Genomic DNA, 20,471 nt, shown 5'->3' with positions numbered 1-20,471 from the left:
TAGGTTGTGAGTAATTGTGTACCTGTTTTCTTTTGCATGATAAATAAGTTTGACATTTGTAAAGGGTTAACCTCCAAGCCTTGCCAGGACATAGGTATTGCTTTTCTACATATTCCCTGAGGTGAGAAGGAGAGCAAATCCAAACAACCCCAGGGTTGCTGAAGGGGTTAAAAACAGCAAAAAACAAACCACTGGCCCAAGAGCAAAAATCTAAATTTCGTTTTCCAAAAGTTACGGAGGGGAAGCTGACTTTAGATCCAACTCAAATCCTTCAGCCATTACAAAAATGTCTGTTGGGAAACTGTCAAATGACATCAATGGCACTCAAGACATCAATGTGCATTAAACTGGGGTCTGCAACCTTTTGTTTGCCGTAGGTAGTGAACTAAAACTTCCATCAGCCCTATCAAGCACAGTCAATGTTGAGGGATCATGGGAGTTGTCGGGGTTGGATTGGGCCATAACATTGTCTCGGGCAGCAATGAAAAAGTGGCCCACCGTTGCAAATGGCTATTCATTCCTATTGTGACATTGATTGAATTGTAAAAAAAGGGTGAGTTTTTTTGATAGTGTGATGCAAATTGTGTATTTTAAAGAATATTTATTCAACAACACTGGTCAAAACTACTAGCTGCAGAGTGAATTCTTTCATCAAACTGACCCAAATTGGCCAAAAAAGTGGCCCACTTTGATTTAAAAAAAAAAAAAAAAACTTGCCCACACCAGCATTTTGTGTTTTTGGTTCTGACATGGGCCTATTGCCCTATAGGCCAGCCCGAGTCTGGTTGTCTAAAACATTTAGAGTGCCGCAGGTTTCTGACCTCTGCCATAGAGCCACCGATTCAGACACCACTGAGATGAATGCCGAGATCTCAAGCGCTGGTTCATCATTCACCTTCCTTGATTTAGGATTTACCTTTGACACTGGTGATTCCACAAACACATTTGATGTTTAGAGTGGCCTTGTCAGAGGGAGAAAGTCATGGGCTCCGATTGATTATTCTCATCAAGAAAATCGCTTACATTGATGTCCTGTTGTTGGACACACTCTGCATACTCATTGCTGAACGGGTAGCGCTGACAAATTGATGGAACAATTATGTCAACTGGTGAGGTGCTTTAGCGAGCCACAAGATTCTGCTTCAGGGATAATAACTCCTTCACTGCATCAATCACCTTATCTGTAAGAGGAAGAAGTGCGTTTGGTTCATGTAGTGAAAGTAAACTGAACTTGGATAAGCCAACGGAAGGGCCGATCACTCAGATGTAAATGCATACTTATGTACTGCTGGTGTCCTGTCCAGTTACATTTTTCTATGCCTCATGGCAATGATCTCAACCACTTGAAGTTGAAATGTCGCTCAGAAAGAGTCAATCATTCTGAAAGAAAAGCTTTACATGTAAAAAAGGACATTTTTATCAACTATTTCAATAATAGGAAACCTTTAAGGGAATGGTTTGGTCCGACAAGGAATAAAATGTGCCTTATTTAGCTCCCATTTACTTTGTAATCAATGAACACCGGATTTTGCTGCAGCAACAATGGCAATGCAGAAAATACAGTTCTAGTGGATTGTGTCCTCCAACGTATTCCTCATCTTAGATGTATTCCATCCAGCTTTGCTGCTCTTCGGAAATTTTTTCGGCAGAGGGCGCTGTGCGTTGATGTCGTCGAGTCGATGGTTCCTCGAAGGCCTCTGTCGAGGGTGACGTCATCAGGTGTATAAGTAGCACGCGCTGTGCCCGTTGGCCTCAGTTCCGTTTTTTCCGTAGTTACGTTGCTTCGGAGATTCTGCGCACCTCAAGTTCTGTGAAGAAAATATAAACAAGAAGAAATATGTCCTCGTCATAGACACCGACCACGACCCCGAGATCGGGTTTCAAGAAATGCAAGTCGCGCGAGTGTTTGTGGTACCTCGGAGAAGGCGTCGACATGGAGGCCTGTTCGAAGTGTCAGGCGATGACGGGGAAGGCCTTGCGAGAAAGGAGAGGAAAGCTACAGGTAGGTCGGAAGGATCGAAAAGCCTCTAGCGTCGAGTCCCCACCCCATGAGGAGAAATCTCGTCGGCGCGAAAGGCATCGATCTAGATCCTGAAGCGATTCTCATCGCTCGTCTTCGTCAAAAAAATCGAAGAAACGACGCCACAGGTCTCCCTCCACCTCATCATCAGACGAGTCTCCGAAAAGGATGAAATGCCCCACGAAACATTTGTCTTCCGAAGAGTGGGAAGCATTCAGGGTCAAAATGATGGAGGTGTTTGAGAAGGCGAAGCCTCGGTCCGCGCCTTCTTCGGAAGCCGGCCGGGAGTGTTATCGCTCCGACACTCGCGCGCCCTCGAGCCCGGGTGATCGTAAAAGGAAGGATAGGGTACCTTCCAGGACGCTGAGCGATAAACATTTGAGTCGAGTCGACTGCTCGAGGTCACTGATGCCGTCCGAGACCTGTCACACCTCGAAGGGAAAATCGTCGAAGACTGCCTCGACGCCCTCGAAGCAGACCCCGTTGACGACCACAATGTCGTCAACACCGTCAACGCCTTTATCGACGACGACACCGAAACCCTCAGCGCCAAAGGCTTCCAACCAAGCCAGGGCAGCCAGAAAACGAGAAGGAGAAAGTTATAAATAATGTAATTTCTTCAGAGCCTGGTACTACACCTCTTCCTCCTCCTCTCCCAGAGGAGGTTTTCAAGCCTCTCCATAGGAAGGAGTTTTTCAAATCCTTGACCTCAATTTTTGAGGAACAGGAGAGATCCGAGGAGGATAATGTACCTTTTGGATTGGAATATGGCACCCTAAATGTCCCAGAATGCTTGATCTCAGAGGAAAGCAGAATGAGGGATTTGGTGGAGTCTTTACATAATGCAAGTGGCATTGACACTTCTCCTGAGAATGACTTTGGTAGACCAGATCCAGGAGAGCATGCCAGTCCCATCTTACCGTCAGTTAATGACCAAGGTGGTAGATTACTTTGGATGGGCTAGACCACCAGCCCAATTCGTCCAAGACGATTTAACAGACATATTGGACCATGGTCCGACTGAAGACCCATTACTACCTTTTCATGTAGCCTTACAAAACAGGGTGGCCAAGAATTGGGAAACTCCGAATTCTATTCCTCCGGTAAATAAGTCCCTCGCATCAAAATACCGCCCAGCCAGTAGCGACCCCATCTATCTGTCAAAACATACAACTCCCGAGAGTTGGTCCTACAGGCAGCCACAGCTTCCAACAAACTTGCATACCCTCCCTCCAGACAGGGACGATAAGCGTGTGGATGGGTGGGCACGGAAGGTATTTTCAGCCGGGAGCATGGCATTAAAATCTGCCAACTCCACATGTGCCTTGGCAACATTTTCGTACACGCTGTGGGAGTGCATCGCAATGGCGGCGGAGCACATACCAGAAGGGGAAGAAAGGTAAGAGTTCCTAGCCATCGTTAGAGATGGAAAGGAGGCCAAGCAGGAATCCCTTCAATCTGGATTGGACACTGCGGATAGTGTAAGCAGGTCCATGGGCACTAGCACGGTAATGCGCAGGTTTGCGTGGTTACGGAAGTCGGGTTTTGCACCGGACGTACAGAACCGCCTTTTGAACATTCCTTTTGACGGATCTCACCTTTTTGGCAACAAGGCTGACGAGAGCCTTGAGAGGTTGCAGACCTCAAAAGCAGCGGCCAAATCTTTAGGAGCTGCTATTAGGCAACCTCAGCCTTTTCGTGCACAAGGGCAATCAAGGAGGGGATGATCCTATCGTTATTATACCTCATATGGAAAGACGAGAGGAATGGCCAGTCAAAGGGGCCAAAGAAAGGCCACTCGTGGTGGACGAGGAAAACGTGCTAAACCAGCTCCAGCTGCAGCCTCTTTGCCATCAGCGGCTGCAACATTTGCCACAAAACCACTTTGAGGACTTGCACCACAAAACGACGGACGCCTCACTCCTGGGGTGGGAGCTCATGTCAACGATTTGACAATAAACGGTCGTTGGTCTCCATCAGAGTCCAAACTACATATCAACCTTTTAGAGCTGAGGGCAATAAGACTAGCGCTGAAGGCCTTCCTGCCATCTGTCGGGGGAAAGAAGGTCCTGATAATGACGGACAACACAGTGGCCATGCACTACCTAAACAAAAGAGATGGTGTGGGGTCACTGCCACTGTGCCGAGAGGCAATGCAGCTCTGGTATTGGGCGATTCAGGAGGGAATCTCTTTAACGGCAATTCATCTAGCCGGGGAAGAGAATATGACGGCAGATGCTCTGAGCAGGCAGAGCACGGTGTCCCACGAATGGGAACTGGCTCAGGAATTCATTCAAGTGATCTTCGCCCTTTGGGGAACCCCTCAGGTAGACCTATTCGCAACCAGTACCAACCAAAAATGCGAAAGGTATTGCTCAAGAGAATTTCCCCCGAGAGGAGCCATGGGGGACATGTTCGTGGTGGATTGGAATTTCCCACTATTGTACGCGTTCCCTCCGATTCCCATCATTCCTCAGGTCATCAGGAGGCTGAGACACTTCGGGAACCACATGATCCTAATTGCCCCGGATTGGGCCAGGAGAACGTGGTATCCGGACCTTCTAGTTATGTCCATCTGTCCTCCAGTACGTCTTCCTCGGAGAGAGAACCTTCTCTCTCAAATGGAAGGTCACGTTCTCCACCCAGAGGTCAGAACACTCAACCTTCATGCTTGGTATCTGAAAGGCTGAGATACAGGGATTGGAACCTTCCAGATGATGTTATGGAGGTGTTGCTTTCGGCAAGAAGGGCAGCAACAAAGTCTCTATACCGTTGCCGTTGGAAAAAGTTTTGCAACCTGCGCAGGGAAAAGAATGTCGATCCTTTTCTATGTTCTATTTCGGAAGTACTATCTTTCATTCTGACCCTAGCTCATAGAGGTCTGAATATTGGAACAATAAAAGGTTACCTTGCAGCGCTTTGCATTTTCAAGCGCTCATTGGAAGAATGCTGCTACTTCAAAATTCCTTTGATAACACAATTCTTAAAAGGTCTCACTAATGTGTTTCCTCCTCACCCATTTCAAGTACCGATGTGGGATCTAAATTTAGTCCTAAAATTCTTTGTGTGCCCCTTTTGACCCTATGCACACGTGTCCATTAATATTACTAACGTGGAAAACTGCCTTTTTAGTTGCTCTAACATCAGCAAGAAGAGTGAGCGAATTGCAGGCACTGTCTTCTGGGCCACCCTATACTGTGTTCCATAAGGACAGGGTTGTATTGAGGGTTAAACCATAATTTTTACAAAAAGTAATATCTGATTTTCATTTGTCAGAAATTTGTTTTACCCTCATTCTATCCTCCACCTCATCCTTCTAAGGAGGAAGAAAGATTACACAGACTGGTTCCAAAAAGAGCTTTAAGCTTTTAGATCTCTAGGCTTAGAGTGGACAACCAGTTGTTTATAGGCTACACAGGACTGGGTCAATTGGTAACAAAACGGACAATTTCACGCTGGATCGTATTTTGCATTTCAGAATACTACAGACCAGCACAAAAAGACCCACCAGAAGGGTTGAGGGCTCATTCCACCAGAGGCATCGCCTCTTCCACGGCCCTTCAAAGAGGTGTCCCAATAAGGTCCATTTGCGAAGCAGCAACTTGGTCTTCACTTCACACCTTCTCAAAATTCTATAGCCTGGATGCTTCCCAGTCTAGGGAGCTGACTTTTGGAAAAGCAGTGCTTTATTCAGCCATCTAAAAGCATTGATGGAAAAAAAAAAATCTGACCCCTCCTCCAGAGAAAGTAACAAAATACTGCTTTGGGAGTCTATCTAAGATGAGGAATACGTTGGAGGACACAATCCACTCGAAGAACAAGTAACTTACCAACTGGTAACGTTCTTTCGATTGGATGTTCCTCCAACGTATTCCTCATCGCCCTCCCAACCTACCCCTCTGTAGATTTTTTCCGGGTTATTGCCATCTCAAATCTCGCAAGGCTGATACCTGTCTGCCTGCACAATCTACACAGCACAAGATCACAGGCAATAAAAAACAAAAAAAGGGGGGGTGGAACAGAATTGAGGCCAACGGGTGCCGCGCGTACTACTTATCCACCCGATGACGTCACCCTTGACGGAGGCCTTCGAGGGACCATCACCTCGACAACATCAACGCACGGCGCCCTCTGCCGAAAAAACTTGCGAAGAGCAGCAAAGCTGGATGGAATACATCTAAGATGAGGAATACGTTGGAGGCACATCCAATCGAAAGAACGTTACCAGTTGGTAAGTAACTTGTTCTTCTCCAGGTACAAATTCAACTCTGCCTCCTGAGGAAGAAGCCAGGGTAATATGTGTTTTAGGGTCAAACGATTATTCATGTGGTTAGTTTGGAAATTAGTGCTACCAACAAATCTTCCGTTTTGTCCCCGAGAAGTATTTGTGGGCCAAAAGGGGGTACTGTCCAGAGACAAAGTGGTGTGGTGGTGGTGAATTGTTTATGGCAGATGTGATCATTTCAGCCGAGATCATAAGACAAATGATTAAACATGGCTGCTAGTTTCAGGTGCATGAATAATGAATTGGTGTTGTGACAAATCCCGGGAATTCCCCAAGGGGGAGCTGTTAGGGAGAATTCTCATTCTATGGCTAATTTCCCTTACCTATAGAGTCCCCCAGCAGCTTTGCTGGATTTGAAAGGTTTGTTTCTTTCTACCTGCTAAGAGTGAGACTCTTTTCCCACTCTTAGGCATTTTTGCTATGTGTTCTAGGCTAATTTTGTGTTTAATGCCTATGGGATCTTTCTCAACCCCATAGCAACCATCTTTATTCACATGTGTTACCCAGCACCCTCAGTGCAGTGACACAGGGGTGTTGTAGCGACCCCCAAACAAAGACTTCATACCCTGGGACTGACTACTGTCTCCCAGGGCATGTGAAGTCCCCATTGACTTTACTAGTCAAGTTTTATGAGCTTAACCAGTACAACCCATCTTACTATGGACGTACTGGAAAGGGTTAATAGTTATTCCCTTAGGTTCATTTTCGAGGGGGTACCGTAAAGTCCCTCCCTCTAAAGTTTCTGGCTGGTGGCAGTGGTTACTACCATAAATATTCGACTGCAAATATTTTCCTATGGGATTTTCCCATTGTTCGAGGCTACCACTTTTTCTGACAGCCTCTAACATACCGCCGGTGCATTTTTAAATTAACCTTACTCCGGTAGGTTTTATTTGCCAGAACTTTAATATTACTTATTTCTTGTGTCTTTCTTTGAACTCCTAACCCAGGTCGGGGATCCTTTGTTCGCCCTTTTGGTGGACTTCTGCCGAGAAGCCCTCCTTTTGGCGCTACTGAGTCTGGGGTGGGTCCATTGTGTGGGAGGGGGAGTAGGACCCCTGGACAGGGTTGCCTCCGCAACCCATGTCACACTCTATCCTGATAGGGTGGAGGGTCTCCCGCCAAGATGACCACCCCACTGTGTGAGTGACAGCTAGGCTGTATGAATGGGGATCTTTTAGCATAAAAGCAGGGTCCTGAGGACTGGAAGAGCAAGACGTCGCCACTGGAACTAAGAAGCCGAAGAGGAGAGAAGCCAAAGACATCTGCAACGACTGAACCACCAGTGAAGCCCTGCTGCAGCGTCTCACCACTTTTCTCCACACAACGAGAGAAGATCTTCACCTGCAAGAGCCTTCTTCCCTTGAGCTGGTCGGGCCAACCAGTTTGCCAATCGCCTTCCCGGACCTGCCTTGGTCGAAACACCAGTACCCTGTACTCAGAGGCCGGATAGCCAGGCACTAGTCCACCTGGACCGCGATTTAAAGGAGCGTACCTTTTATTCGTCGGGCAGCACCGCGGCTGGTTTCATCCCTGGGTAGTGCAGTAACTCGAACCTTCCTCCACAACAAGAGCCTCTCTTCCTCTGCTGGATCACCCGAACTTCAGGAACAACCGCCACCGCAGGAGCCACTTCTTCATTTAAAGGTACATTGTTCCGCCAGGCTGCCCTTCACGGTAGCACTAAAGGTGTTTTAAATCCTTTACCTACCTGTTGGGTTGGCCACCCCTCTCTCTTAACATTGTCTTTTCATCGTCTGCATCCACCTTTTCAAACTCGTTAACCAAAGACTTGACTGCAGCTACAAGAACATTTTGCTCCTGGGCCCTTGCTCTGTACCACTGACTCTGGCACAGGCCTACTGACTCTGGCTACATTTGTTAGATCTGCCTTCTTTAGATTGATTCTCATCAAGAACTGTGTGGTGCACCTATTTCTTACAACTGCCCTTTCCTTCCCTTTGCTAACCCTTGTGAAATGCCATTTTGCTCAGTTTTCATTTAAAGTATTGCCTTTACTGATGCACTGTCTTGCTTAAATTGGTTCACAAACTTCTAGGAAGTGTTGCTAGGGTGTGTAAGAAGGTAGTTCTGAATAACTTGTGTTTTCCCTCCCTTGTGAGAAATTGTTAGAACACCCCTTGTGTGTGGTTTTCACTGTGCCGTTTTGCTCAGTTTTCACTCTGGTTCACTTGGTCTACAATTTAACTTTGGAGTGTGTATATTTTCCTTTGACTTTAACTTGCTTGTTGACTGTGATACATGTGTTTTGTTAGAAGTGTATAAAATAAATATATATATATACTTTTTAATACAAAGCTTTGGTCAGTGTTTCCTTTTTCCAGAGTACTGTGGGCCTAATGTGTAAACCCTGAATACTGCTAATCTCCCTCTTGAGATGAGCCTGACTGCTGCTCAGCCACAGCTAGCAACTAAATCTTTGTGGTACAGACTGATACCAAAGGGGATTTATTGCTCTCACCTGTAGTCCTAATCTTGTATAGTGCTCCCTAAGGGAACTGCACAGGATTCTGCTTAACACGAGCCACACCCTATGAGACTAGGCAGCTTGCGCTACGCAAAACCATCCCTAGTGGATTGGGCAACCAGGATCTCACTGGGAGTGAATCCTCCTTAGGGGACGTGGACTCCAATATCTTAAGTTTGTAAGATCTCCCTTAAACCTGATGAGCCCAGTGTTCTCCGCATATATGGGAATAGAGGGAAATGTTGGCATAATTAAACATGTCCTTTTGTCCGAGTCCTACCTTTGGCCAAACAAAAATAATGGCACGATTGTTTGATGTGCACAGGTTTTTGGGAAGGTCACTGATGATAGCCTGGCTGCTTGAAAAACAGACTGAAAGTTCTAAGGCAGTGTGTTCATCTCCTACTGGACACCATTATGCTGCTTTTCATGTAAGAGGCAGGTTCATGCTGTATCAGATATTGGCGATATGATTAGGCTCTCTCCACTTTTGCTTCTGATATGATATGGCATTTATAACGCGCCTATACACAAGTGTTTCAAGGTGCGATCAGGCAAAGGGGGGGGGGGGACAAAGGGAAAAAGACGATCCTACTAGGCCAGGTGTCATTCAGATCGCCCAAGTGCATGGGAAGGGGGGAAGAAGGAAAAAGTGAAAAGTGCGGGGTGAAGTGAGAGGGGAAAGTGCAGTACATGGGAAAAGTAGAATAAATAAGATAAATAAGACGGCCAGCTGAGTGGCAAGTGCAAGGAAGTGCAGACATAAATGCTGGCAGGGGAACTGTAGGGATACAGAACAGCGGTCCCCAGGTGCATGGGTTGCCAGGGAGGCAGTACAGGTGGGTAATTAGCTGGGCCTCGGCCAGGGATCAGAAAGGGTGGCCAGGTAACCAGTGCAATTTTGGTCAGGAATTCAGCAGGGGAGAGGGGGAGAGAAAGCAGAATCAAAGAGGAAGGTTTTGAGGAGCTTCCGGAACCGGAGATGGTTCTCCTCAAGTTCCAGAGAGGCAGGAAGGCTGTTCCAGAGAGAGGCCCCTGCCGAAGAGAGTGATCTGCCCATCAACTCGTTTCTTGGAGAAGCGACAGACCCTGAGGGAGTTGGAGGCGGATGAGCAAAGAGCTCGAGAAGAAAGATATTTAGGAAGAGAAAGTTGAAGGTATTGCGGCCCCAGACCACAGAAGGCCTTGTGTACAATGCAGAGGGTTTTAAACTTAATCCTCGCAGCCACAGGGAGCCAATGCAGTGATTTCAGTCCTGGAGAGAGACGATCCCTGGGCTTGAGGCCAAGGACAAGTCTCGCAGTCCTGTTCTGGATAAATTGCAGAGGGCAGAGAGTAGAGGCAGGCAGATTTAGATGGAGGCTGTTAGAATAGTCCAGCCTAGAGAGGACCAGGGCTCTGGAGACAGTGAGCTTCTGGGGCAAGGAGAGGAAAGGAAGAATACCTCTAAGGAGGTGCAGCTGGTAGTGTGACTTCTTGGAGACGTCGGAGATGTGCGGGGAGAAGGAGAGTGCAGAGTCGAAGACGACCCTGCGGTTTTTAGCCTTGCAGGTGGGAGTAGGAAGATGGCCAAGGGAGGCCGGCCAGAGAGCTGCAGGGAAGGAGGGAGTGGGTGTGCCGATGAGTAGAATCTCAGTCTTGTTGGCGGCACACCACTCCTGGATGGCAGACAGACAGAGATGAGAGAAGGAGAGTCAGAGGCCGAGGGTAGCCTAAAAATGAGCTGGGTATCATCAGCATAGCACTGGAAGTTGGGACAGAGAGCAGCAATGCGGTGGGCAAGGAGTGCCAGGTATTGGTTGAACAGCCAGGGGGAAAGGTTAGAACCCTGCGGGACATCACAGGTAGAGAAAAAGAGGTCGGAGAGGAAGGACCCAAGTTGGACCTGGGAGGGTCGGTTGGAGAGGAAAGAAGTCAGTCACGCCAGAGCCTGACCAGTGATACCCAGGTTATCACGGCGACGGTTGAGCAGGATGTCATGGTTGACAGTGTCAAAGGCAGAAGAGAGATCAAGCAAGACAAGAACGCAAGGGGTGTTAGAGTCGAGGTTGGTGAGCAGGTCTTCACGGATGTTCAGGAGAGCAGTTTCCGTGCTTCTGCCAGCTCTGAAGCTAGACTGATGGTCATGAAGACAGCCAACAGCTTCAGTGTGGAGATTGAGCTGGGAGATGACCAGTTTCTCCAGGAGCTTGCCCAAGAAGGGAGTGATGGAGATTGGGCGATAGTTAGCCCGGCAGGTGGGGTCGGCAGAGGGTTTCTTAAGAAGAGGGTGCACAAGGTAGTGTTTCAGGGGGGAGGGTAAGACTCCAGTGGCGAAGGAGTGATTGCAGAAATCAGCCAGGGCAGGAGCCAGGGAGGCGATGTGGTCCTTGATAGTTTTGGAGGAACAGGGGTGAACCTGTTTCGACAAGACTTTCATAGAACGGACTTGTCTAGAAAACTCATCTGCAGAGTAAAGGGGAAAGGCAGAGGATGAGGAGGGAGGAGGGGTGGCTGCAGAAGGGCCAGAGGAAGAGCAGGGAATAGCGGGAGGAAGGCGAGAGGAGAGTGAGGACAGGATGTCCTGAGTTTTAGAAGAGCAATGGGAAGCCAGTGCCTAGGAATGGACAGGAGACGGTAGAGACTGCAGCAGGATTGGCCAGTTCCTTGCAGATTTTAAAGAGTTCAGCCGAGATGTTAGATGCCACCGAGAGGCGGGCTTGGATATGAGCTCTCTTCTTGGTGAGGACAGAGCCGTTATTGCCTTTGCAGCAGGCGGCAGGCCAGTTTGTCAGAGGATGTACCTGAAGCACGCTATTTCCTCTCGGCCACCCTGCACTTCCGTTTTAGGGTGACAAGGTCTGAGTCCTACCAGGAGTTGCACTTGGCTTTGGGCTTCAGGCGGATTCTCATGACGGGGGCAAGGATATCAAGAGTATCAGATATGTTAGAGTGGAGCGTGGAGAAGGCTGTGTCAGGGTGAGAGTCAGCCAGAGGGGGAGTAGGGGGTGAGAAGGTGGAGGCAAAGGCCTCAACTGACACTCGCTTCATGGGTCGGATGACCGAGAAGGTGGGTGGCAGTGGGGGAGGTGGTTTGGCCTGCGGGTTAGGGAGGGTGAGGTGGGAGGATAGGAGAAAGTGATCACTCCAGGAGAGAGGAGTGGAGAGAGGGTCAGAGAGGGGAAGGTCAGAACATCGAGAGTGTGCCCTGCAGAGTGAGTCTGGCTGGAGGGTAGAATGGTGAGTGAGAGAGAGTCGCAGAGGTCACGAAAGAGTCCAGAGGGAGGACAGGAGGCATCCAGGTGGATGTTGAAGTCTCCAAGAAAGCGGAGTTGAGTGGTTGAGGCCAGGAGTGAGGAGGAGAGGTCAGCCCACTCAGAGAGGAAGGAAGAAATCTGACCAGGTGGCCGATAGATAGTAGCCACAGTAAGGGAATGGCTAAGGGAGAGAGAGAGAGTCTGCAGACGAGGCATTCAAAGGAGGAGTAGGCCTGCGTAGGAGTGACAGAGGCAGGAATCCACTCAGGGAAGATAAGGGCTACACCCCCACCAGCGCGGTTGGGTCTGGACGCGGTGAGGATCTTGTAGCCATCAGGTAGGAGTGTGTCAAAGCTGGTGACAGAGCTGGACGTAAACCATGTCTTGATGAGACCGAGGACGTCAACGTCAAGTTCTTGAAGGAGGTGGCAGATATCAGAGGAGTGTTTGACAGCGGAGCGGGAGTTAAGAGTGGCAATCTGGAAAAGGTTGCCACTCTTGAAAGACTTCTGGGGAGGGGTACAGATCAGAGGTACACCCTGCGGAAGTGTAGTAAGCGCCTGGGAGGGGGCAGAGAGGGAGGAGGAAGGTAAGGTAGCCGAAGAAAGGGGGACAGCTGGAGAGGAAAGGAAGTTGATGAGGTGCGGAAAGAGTCTATCAAAGAGAAGCAGGTTGGCCTGTGGGCCTTGGACCAAGACGGTCCCATTAGAGTAGACATTAATGATGACCTTCGAGGATAGGAAGGAGGCCAGGAGAGCATCCCAGCGGGTGCCGCCATTAATGGGAGAGGAGGAGAACGGAGAGAGCACAGAGACCATATGAGGGGTCCATAGATCTGGTGAAGGAACGACAAAGAGGATGTCGGTGAGAGTTTCCTTGGAGGAAGCACTGGTGTAGGTGTCGGCGATAGGGAGGCCTGGGTTGGAGACCAGGATGTCCCTTTTAAACCTCTTCCTACCAGACTTGGTGAGGAGTGCAGGATAGTCAATAGAGAAGCAGTTAGAAAAGATGGGGGGGACAGAGAGCACCATAGAGTAGGTTGGAGAGGAGGGTTGCAGGGGTAGACAGACAAGACAGCGAGAGGCAAGTGAGTAGAGCTATGGGACAAGACGATGGTGCTCAGTGAATGAGCTCAGAAAATCACAGGAAATTCGAGACATGCGAGAAGACAAACCTAAATTTGAGAATCCTAAAGAGGGAAAAAAGCCTAGGTTTCACAGTGCAGTTTTAGTGGTGCAGATACAAGCAAAAATTAAAGAACGAGTGCAAGCCACCTAAATTTGAGAATCCTAAAGAGGGAGAAAAAGGCCTATGTGTCAACAATGCGGAGCAAAAAGGCAAGTGGATTATGCAGAATGGAACTGCTGAGGAATAACCGCTGGTGAGTGGAAGGAGGGGTAAGCAGGAGGTCAGAAGGGAGGTGGCTGGCAGCTGGCGTCGACAGCGGACACCTGCAGACACCAATAGGAGACACCCTTTGCCTGGGGCCCTTAGCCGAGGGGCTGCGGGTCAGAGGCTGCCCAGGGGAGGATAGAGATAAGGGGAGGGGAGGCCAATCAGGGGGAGGTGGGCGGGTTGGGAGGCGGGCGGAAGGAGGAACAGGCGAGGGAGGAGGGAGCCAGGGGCAGGGGACACACAGAGGGGAATCAACGGATAAAACAACCAAAAAAAGACACAAATATGCCGGTCACCAGTGGAGCACAAGCCCAGGAGGGCACTTCGGAATGGATTAATTAAAATGCTGCACTCACCCACCTCAGCCCGTGTGGAAGTGGCGAGCGAGGAGCCATTTCAGCCTCTTGGTCAGCACATAGTTCAAATAGGAGAATGAGGAAAAATGTGTTCTGGGAGATAATTTGCAACAACTAAAAGAGGTTGAGCAATTGTTGAAGAAAAATGCCCCTGAGTTGCATCCTGTGGAACAGAGCATGGCTTGTGATGCAAAGACAAAGGTTTCAAGCCTACATGCATATAAGAGTGTTAAAAAACGTCCATCATTAAGACTACCGTCAAGATGGCAATTGTGGGGACTGTTATTAAAGCTATTCAAGTAGAGGTTTTCTAAGTGCATTAGGCGTACAGGATGCACACTTCTACCCATTCACAGAAATCAAACATTTTTTAGGTGCACACACCTAGGGCAACACTACAGCTTAAGATTCTTTGTTTTGATCTGAGGTCAGTGCCATGTGTTTTTAAAAAATATCTGGCTTCATTGGCAGCTCATTTAAGAGGACTTTTTGGCCTGTATACGTGGCCGGTTGGTTGGAGCATAGGATAGAACCAGGAAGGTAGAGAAGAGGTGGTCCATCCTCCCAGTTTGGATTTTCGATCACTTAGCAGAAGTCCACTTTCAAGTTACTACAAAAATATCAATTTCGAATGGATTGTGTCCTCCAACGTATTCTGCATCTTTGACATGTAATGTCCACAGTTGTGCACTTGAAGGCCTCCGTCGAGGGCGATGTCACCAGATGTTATAAATAGGACGCACGGCACCCGTAGCCTCAGTTCCGTTGTTTCAGCAAACGTGTTTGCTTCGAGAACTCGTGCGCCTTGTGCGTTTGATCAGAGATGTCTTTTTCTTCGACCCCTCTGACTCTGTGGTCTGGCTTCAAGACTTGCCAGGACTGCAAGTCGAAAATGTCGATCACCGACCCGCATCGCATTTGTTTGTGGTGCTTGGGCGAGAGTCACGACACCGACTTCTGTTAAAAATGCCAGTCGCTGACTGCTAATGCCTTGCTGGAGCATAAGGGGAAGCTCCAGGTAGGTAGGGGTTCTAAGCCCAGTAAGTCCCGTACTTCTAAATCGAAAACCAAGGTGGGTATCCACCGATGATTCGAGGGGCAACTCTCAGCATTGGGAGGAGGCCTGGGGTTCTCGGTCCCGGAGTGGTACCCGCCAATCTTCTTCCTCGTCGCAGCGTGCTTGGAAGCGCCGCCACTGGTCGCCTTCCCTGTCCTCATCGAAGGATGGAGCCGCGAGGAAAGTGGCATGCCCGATGAAGTCCTCGACTCTGGAGGAATGGGCTGCCTTTAAGGAGCAGATGTTAGCGAGATTTCAATCGCAGGGCACGGTTCCGGTCGCGCCTTCTAACTAAGCCGGCAAGGAACGGTCTCGTACCGTGGCTCATGCCTTCGGGCTTGGATCTGTGACACGACTCGCACCGGGAACCTTTGAGGTCCCGTTCGGACAAGGCTTCGGATAGTCGGAAGAGACGTGCTTCCAGGTCTCGGTCCTCGTCTCCAGCGAGACTGTTGCAACCTGCTAAGGGCTCGAAGCCGGCGTCGACTCTGTCAGCGCCGCATCCGTCCGACTCGGACGTCGACGCTTTGCCGTCTTATCAGCCCTTGCCGCTGTATTATTGATGGAAAAGTCAACCAAGCTCTCTCCGAAAATGTTCAGCCCCCGACACATCCACCCCACACCTACTTTATGGTGCACAATAATGCAACTTTGATAGCACGCCCAGATATTCCATGGGACAAAGTGGTTAAGATATCCCTAGCCTGCATAGAGGTTGTGGTTGCGTGTTTACGTTGAATAATCATCACAGTATGCTCGAGCTTACAACCCATAACAATGTCAGTAAGCAATACCGGCTAAAAAATAGACTCCTAAACCAACCGAGAGTTACGCACTTGGTTTTTTAAATATGGCGCGGTATAAATATAATACAACATAACCACGTTATTGTGTCCATTATTTCCATCAAATCGCACATTCGCACATCGCTGAATTTTTCAATATGCATACAGCACAAATGCCGTTTTTAATAACAAAAATAGTATGTATAGTTGAACTTACATAATGTTAGGTCATTTCCATTCTCTCGGTGTAACGCAGAGTGTCCGCTTCGAACAAAAGATTGCAGGAATTGAAACTAAATCTTCCAATGTCCACTTTCAATATAGTAAATGTTATAATTTGTGCAGGTATTCTACACCTTGTGTCCTTCTAGCCTAGCAGTTGCTAACTTTCGCTCAAGGCTGAATAACAATAGAAGCTTGTTTTCAACGATACAAGACAGAGACAGGTAGGTTTCGATTTTGTGAAAGAATCCCACAATAATAAAACAGACCGGACCAGACGCGTTTCCATTCCCACAAGCATCAGCCCACAACCTGACCTTCACTCCATGGAGAAATTAGCCCAGCAGACCAACGTGGAATTCGAAATATGCCTGATAAATAAATTAATTGTAGGCTGACATCCAACAATGGAGCACGATCATGTATGCTGTCTTACCGATCACTAGTGCAGGTTATGACCCTATATGTGATGTCATTACTGACTCTGTTGCCTCTCAAAAGGCAAAAACATTCATTCTGGAGTCTCAACGTTCTCGAACAGCAGACACCTTTGCTGATAGTTTTTTAATTCGGTACAATGAAACCTTGTTAAACCATGCAAGGTATCTCTTGGCTTCTTTTCCGAGAGGGTTGTATTCATTCTGTTGTGAGCATAACCGGGGACAGCCTTCAATTGCACGCTGCCTACTATAATTCATGCATGTCCGTTCAGACTATGTATCACACCTGAGGCAGCCCTGTCTAAGTTCATGCAAGACAGGTGACATTGCGTGCCCATACCAAGTAAGTTGCATAAATGCTCCGATTAGGCCTTGTGCCAATCGGCCGTGCGAGTGCATAGGTAAGCAAGGATGAGCATTAGACCATTTTTCTGATTTGTTTACTAACTTTCTAGTGCAGCCCTGACAAGTGGGTAGCCTTGTGCTCAACCTAGTAGTAGTGCGTGAAAGCGCACAATTGCGCTGGTGAAGCAAAAAGCAGTTTGTCTTGGGAAGGCCATAACAAGTCAGGAAGGGGCCTGACACGATGAAGTATTGGTTCCCACTATTATAGTAGGATGTGCCCTTTGCAGCAGATCAGTTTTCAAATGGTGAGAATAGCTGGGGAGTGCAGGCTAACCCAGAAAACATTGAATTCCTTTATGGGATATCTGTGCGTCAAAGGTATTGGTTGTGCCAGTCCGAAACCGTTAAGTGATGCAAGGTCATGATCCATGTAGCCAAATGGAGCCATGTGATAGATTTTATGTCTGCGAGGACATGCTTTTTACCCCTTTCAATTACTCTTTCATCACACCGTCACCTCGTTCATATTTAAAACATACCTTATTGTAACGACTTAATGTTTCTGCTACAGGGAGGATGTTGGGACAGTTTTTGTTATCATCTTACTCGAGCTTTTCGCTCCTCCACCCACAAGTCCATCATGATCCGTCCCTTCTCCAATCAACAAGTTGTTGGTTGATCTTTCTTCCGCTGGGGCCGTCCTCTGGAACAGCCTCCCTGCCTCTATAATATCATTTCAGTAATACCATTGATAGTAGACCCTATACGTTGTACCGTGACACATCGTGTCATCAACTGGACAATACTTTTTTCTGATCTTGTGATACTCCTATACTAGGCACGGTATAAACCTATAACTTGTAATCTGGATAATAATCATTCTAGGGGAGTTCGACTTTGGGGTGTAATATTCAATTACAGTTGCTTTTCGGTTCACAGAGTAGGGGAAGCAAGAAACTTCAATTTAGTTTTGGCTAACAGTTACACTCAAGGTAAGTAAAACCAATACTACACGCTATTGAAAGGCAGGTGTAACCCAAGACTCTTTTTGTGTCTGTCTAAAATAGACCATGCAAAGCAAAACCCAGTGTTACACTGTATGAATGACCCAAAGTTATGTCGGCAAAACCTAAGGCAGGCTTTATCTGCACAGGATAATGGCATGTCGGGGGAAGCAAAACCCAGTTATAAAATTATTCTTACAGGAATAATAAACTCAAACCAACAACATTACTTTTGTGGAAGAGGCACAACCAATTCACAGGCGAGCAAAATAACCTTATTTCTGAGGCTTGTGGAATCTGCTTAGATCACATGCTGTGCATAGGCCGATATCTAGTGGAAGCTGCAGAGTATTAGTTTCTTTTTCGAAACTCGAAAAGGAGCGTTGAACTAGGGTGTGCCAGTAATACTATCCCTAGTGTGACGTCCACTGTACCCATGACCGCTCACGCTTGTAGGACCCTCAGGTTGTTTTTTTCCGGCATACTTGTCGGAAGCATAATCGCAGAGTTCCCTGGCTTTTAGCCATTTATCATATAATTATTAAAAAATACCCGTTCTCCAACCCTATGTCGAAGATCGCTGAAGATCGACGTCGGTACTCGAGACCGAGGAAGAACAGCCGTCGGCTCTACATGACAGACTTTGGGCCTTGGAAGGCCTCTGGCCGCGGCCCTGCAAGTAGGGAGAGTGGGGGGTGGATATACACACACACTAGTTTCCTACATATACCCGCCCGCTGCCAGATATTGACATATGGAGAGTACTCATTCAAATTCTGCCCGAAGTGCAACCGTTAGTTCCCCAGGGTAGATAAACATAATACCTGTAACCTGTGTCTTCCAAGGGACCACCCCGAGGCAAATTGTAGAGCTTGTAAGCTCTTCAAAGCCAAGACACTTGAGGAATGCTCGACCAAGCGTTGGGCCCACTACGCCAGGCAACTCGAGGCCATGGACGCAGTGGGTTCTTTCAGCAATGGCAGCAATGCCGCCGTATCAGACAGCGAGGGCACAGGGGTGTCGTCAGGCACCCAAGCACAAGCGCCTGACCTCGGAGGACTGACCGGCGGGTCAGTTATGGGGACAACACCCAGCGCCAAGAGCGCTACCCACACCTCTTCCACTAAAAACACTCGCTCCACCCGAGATTCGACATGTGTGTCGAGTGATCGGCAGAAGAAGGCACAGCGAGAGAGGTCCGCAGAATCGGTGTCCTTTGGGTGTTCCAGATCACAGTCGCCCCATGACACACAGCAACCGTGAACGATTGCTAAGAGTGCCACATTACCTAAAGTCACAGAGGTATTGTCGTCAGAAGACGAATCCGTCCTCTATCCCCAGGCAGCACGTTCGAAGGCTACTCCGGTAGTTCGTTCGACGTCTGCTTCCGAGATTCAACGCCCCTCTTCCAAGACTCCCGAATCTCGTGATACCCCCTCCGAATCCCGATGCCAAGCGTCAAAATATTCAGGAAAACACTCCTCTACACATGCGAAATGGGAAAAACAACAGAAGAGAGCCTCTGAACACCAGGTTCAGAAGGAGAAACACAAACAGCCTTTAGAAAAGTCCAAGGCCTCTGACCCTGTCACTAGCCCAAAAATTGTCCCTCTCACTCCGCAGGTTATGGGCATGGATGAGGAACCACAGCAGGAAAGGGTTATTCCCAGTTCCAAGGAATGGAACTCGGAGGACATTGACAGAGTAATGAGGAGAATGTCTTTTTTTTTGTAGTTTTCTATGAAAAAGGCCCAAATTACTTCCATAGTTATCAGAGTACTCCGGCTACCTCTGCCCCTTCGGTATTGTAGGGGAGGAGTGGTCCAAAAGACCCCCCTTGCCTACATCTCCACCCCAGGTGAGGGCCATGGCTCATCGGGCGTCCCCTCCTTACCACCCGGGCCCAGGTGGTGGATGGCTCACCTGCTGAAGACATTGCCCACACGTATTGAATTTAGCTAGGCCTCAGAAACCATTTTGTCTAATAAAGATGGTGTGAGCGTAGCGCACTGTAGCGCGGCCCCCACCCTCAGAGAGTTTCAATTATCCCTGTCGCCGCAGCACCCTGGCAGATCCGCTGTGAGCATGTTCCCACGAACAGGACGGACATGAGCTAGCATAAGATACTAACACTGTAACATTTCACAGTCCGCAGTGTAGCACTGCTCCCAGAATGACCCGGTCAGCGAGGCCTGGGTGATGGGAAGATCTGTAGAATGGTCATCCGATGAAAGCAGAGGTACCCAAATATGAATGTCAAAAACTACTTTTAATATGTGTATCCTTTCCATACAACCACTTTTACTAAAGAAACCTGTAAAATTGTGTAATTATTGTACATGACACCAGCCATGAAGGACCCACACCCCTGCAGGGGTGTGCAAATGATAAAAGCATTCCGGGGGAGTATTCTTTATATGTATCATTGAAAACCGTACACCCCGCGGTCCCGCGCCATAACTGAACTAATGCTGCTAGAGTACACAAGAAAACGAATATAACCATACAGGGGGCACATGTGAAGGGTGTGCGAGAATGCACTCGTCACACGTGTATGTCTAAGCCCCTTATATGCCACCACCGTCACATACGGTGGCGGGTCATTTTCTATGTACTCCACCAACCTCAATACTACCTCACTTACTGCAAATGTATATGCATATAGCTAAATACTGTAGTTGTTGAAACATAGTGCACGAATAAGGTGCTCAGACTGGATATAATTGAGACACCTCCAGCGAAGTGAAATGTATGTTTTCAAGTAATTCAAACAAATATTATAAAGTGTACTAATGATTGTGATGTTTTCGCCTCTAAAAACCGGCAACACGCGAGGAA

At 48.2% G+C, this 20,471-nt stretch overlaps 1 protein-coding gene across 6 annotated transcripts in view; it reads left to right on the top strand.

Annotated features, from left to right (window-relative positions):
- Window positions 1-20,471, top strand: part of PASK (PAS domain containing serine/threonine kinase) — a 2,072,978-nt gene that overhangs the window by 797,785 nt on the left and 1,254,722 nt on the right. The window lies entirely within an intron of this gene.

This window comes from Ambystoma mexicanum, chromosome 10 (genome assembly GCF_040938575.1).
Source record: "Ambystoma mexicanum isolate Mex_15411 chromosome 10, UKY_AmexF1_1, whole genome shotgun sequence".
Lineage (NCBI taxonomy): Eukaryota > Metazoa > Chordata > Amphibia > Caudata > Ambystomatidae > Ambystoma > Ambystoma mexicanum.
The sequence above is the reverse complement of the archived record's forward strand: the minus strand, read 5'-3'. Positions and strand labels throughout refer to the sequence as shown.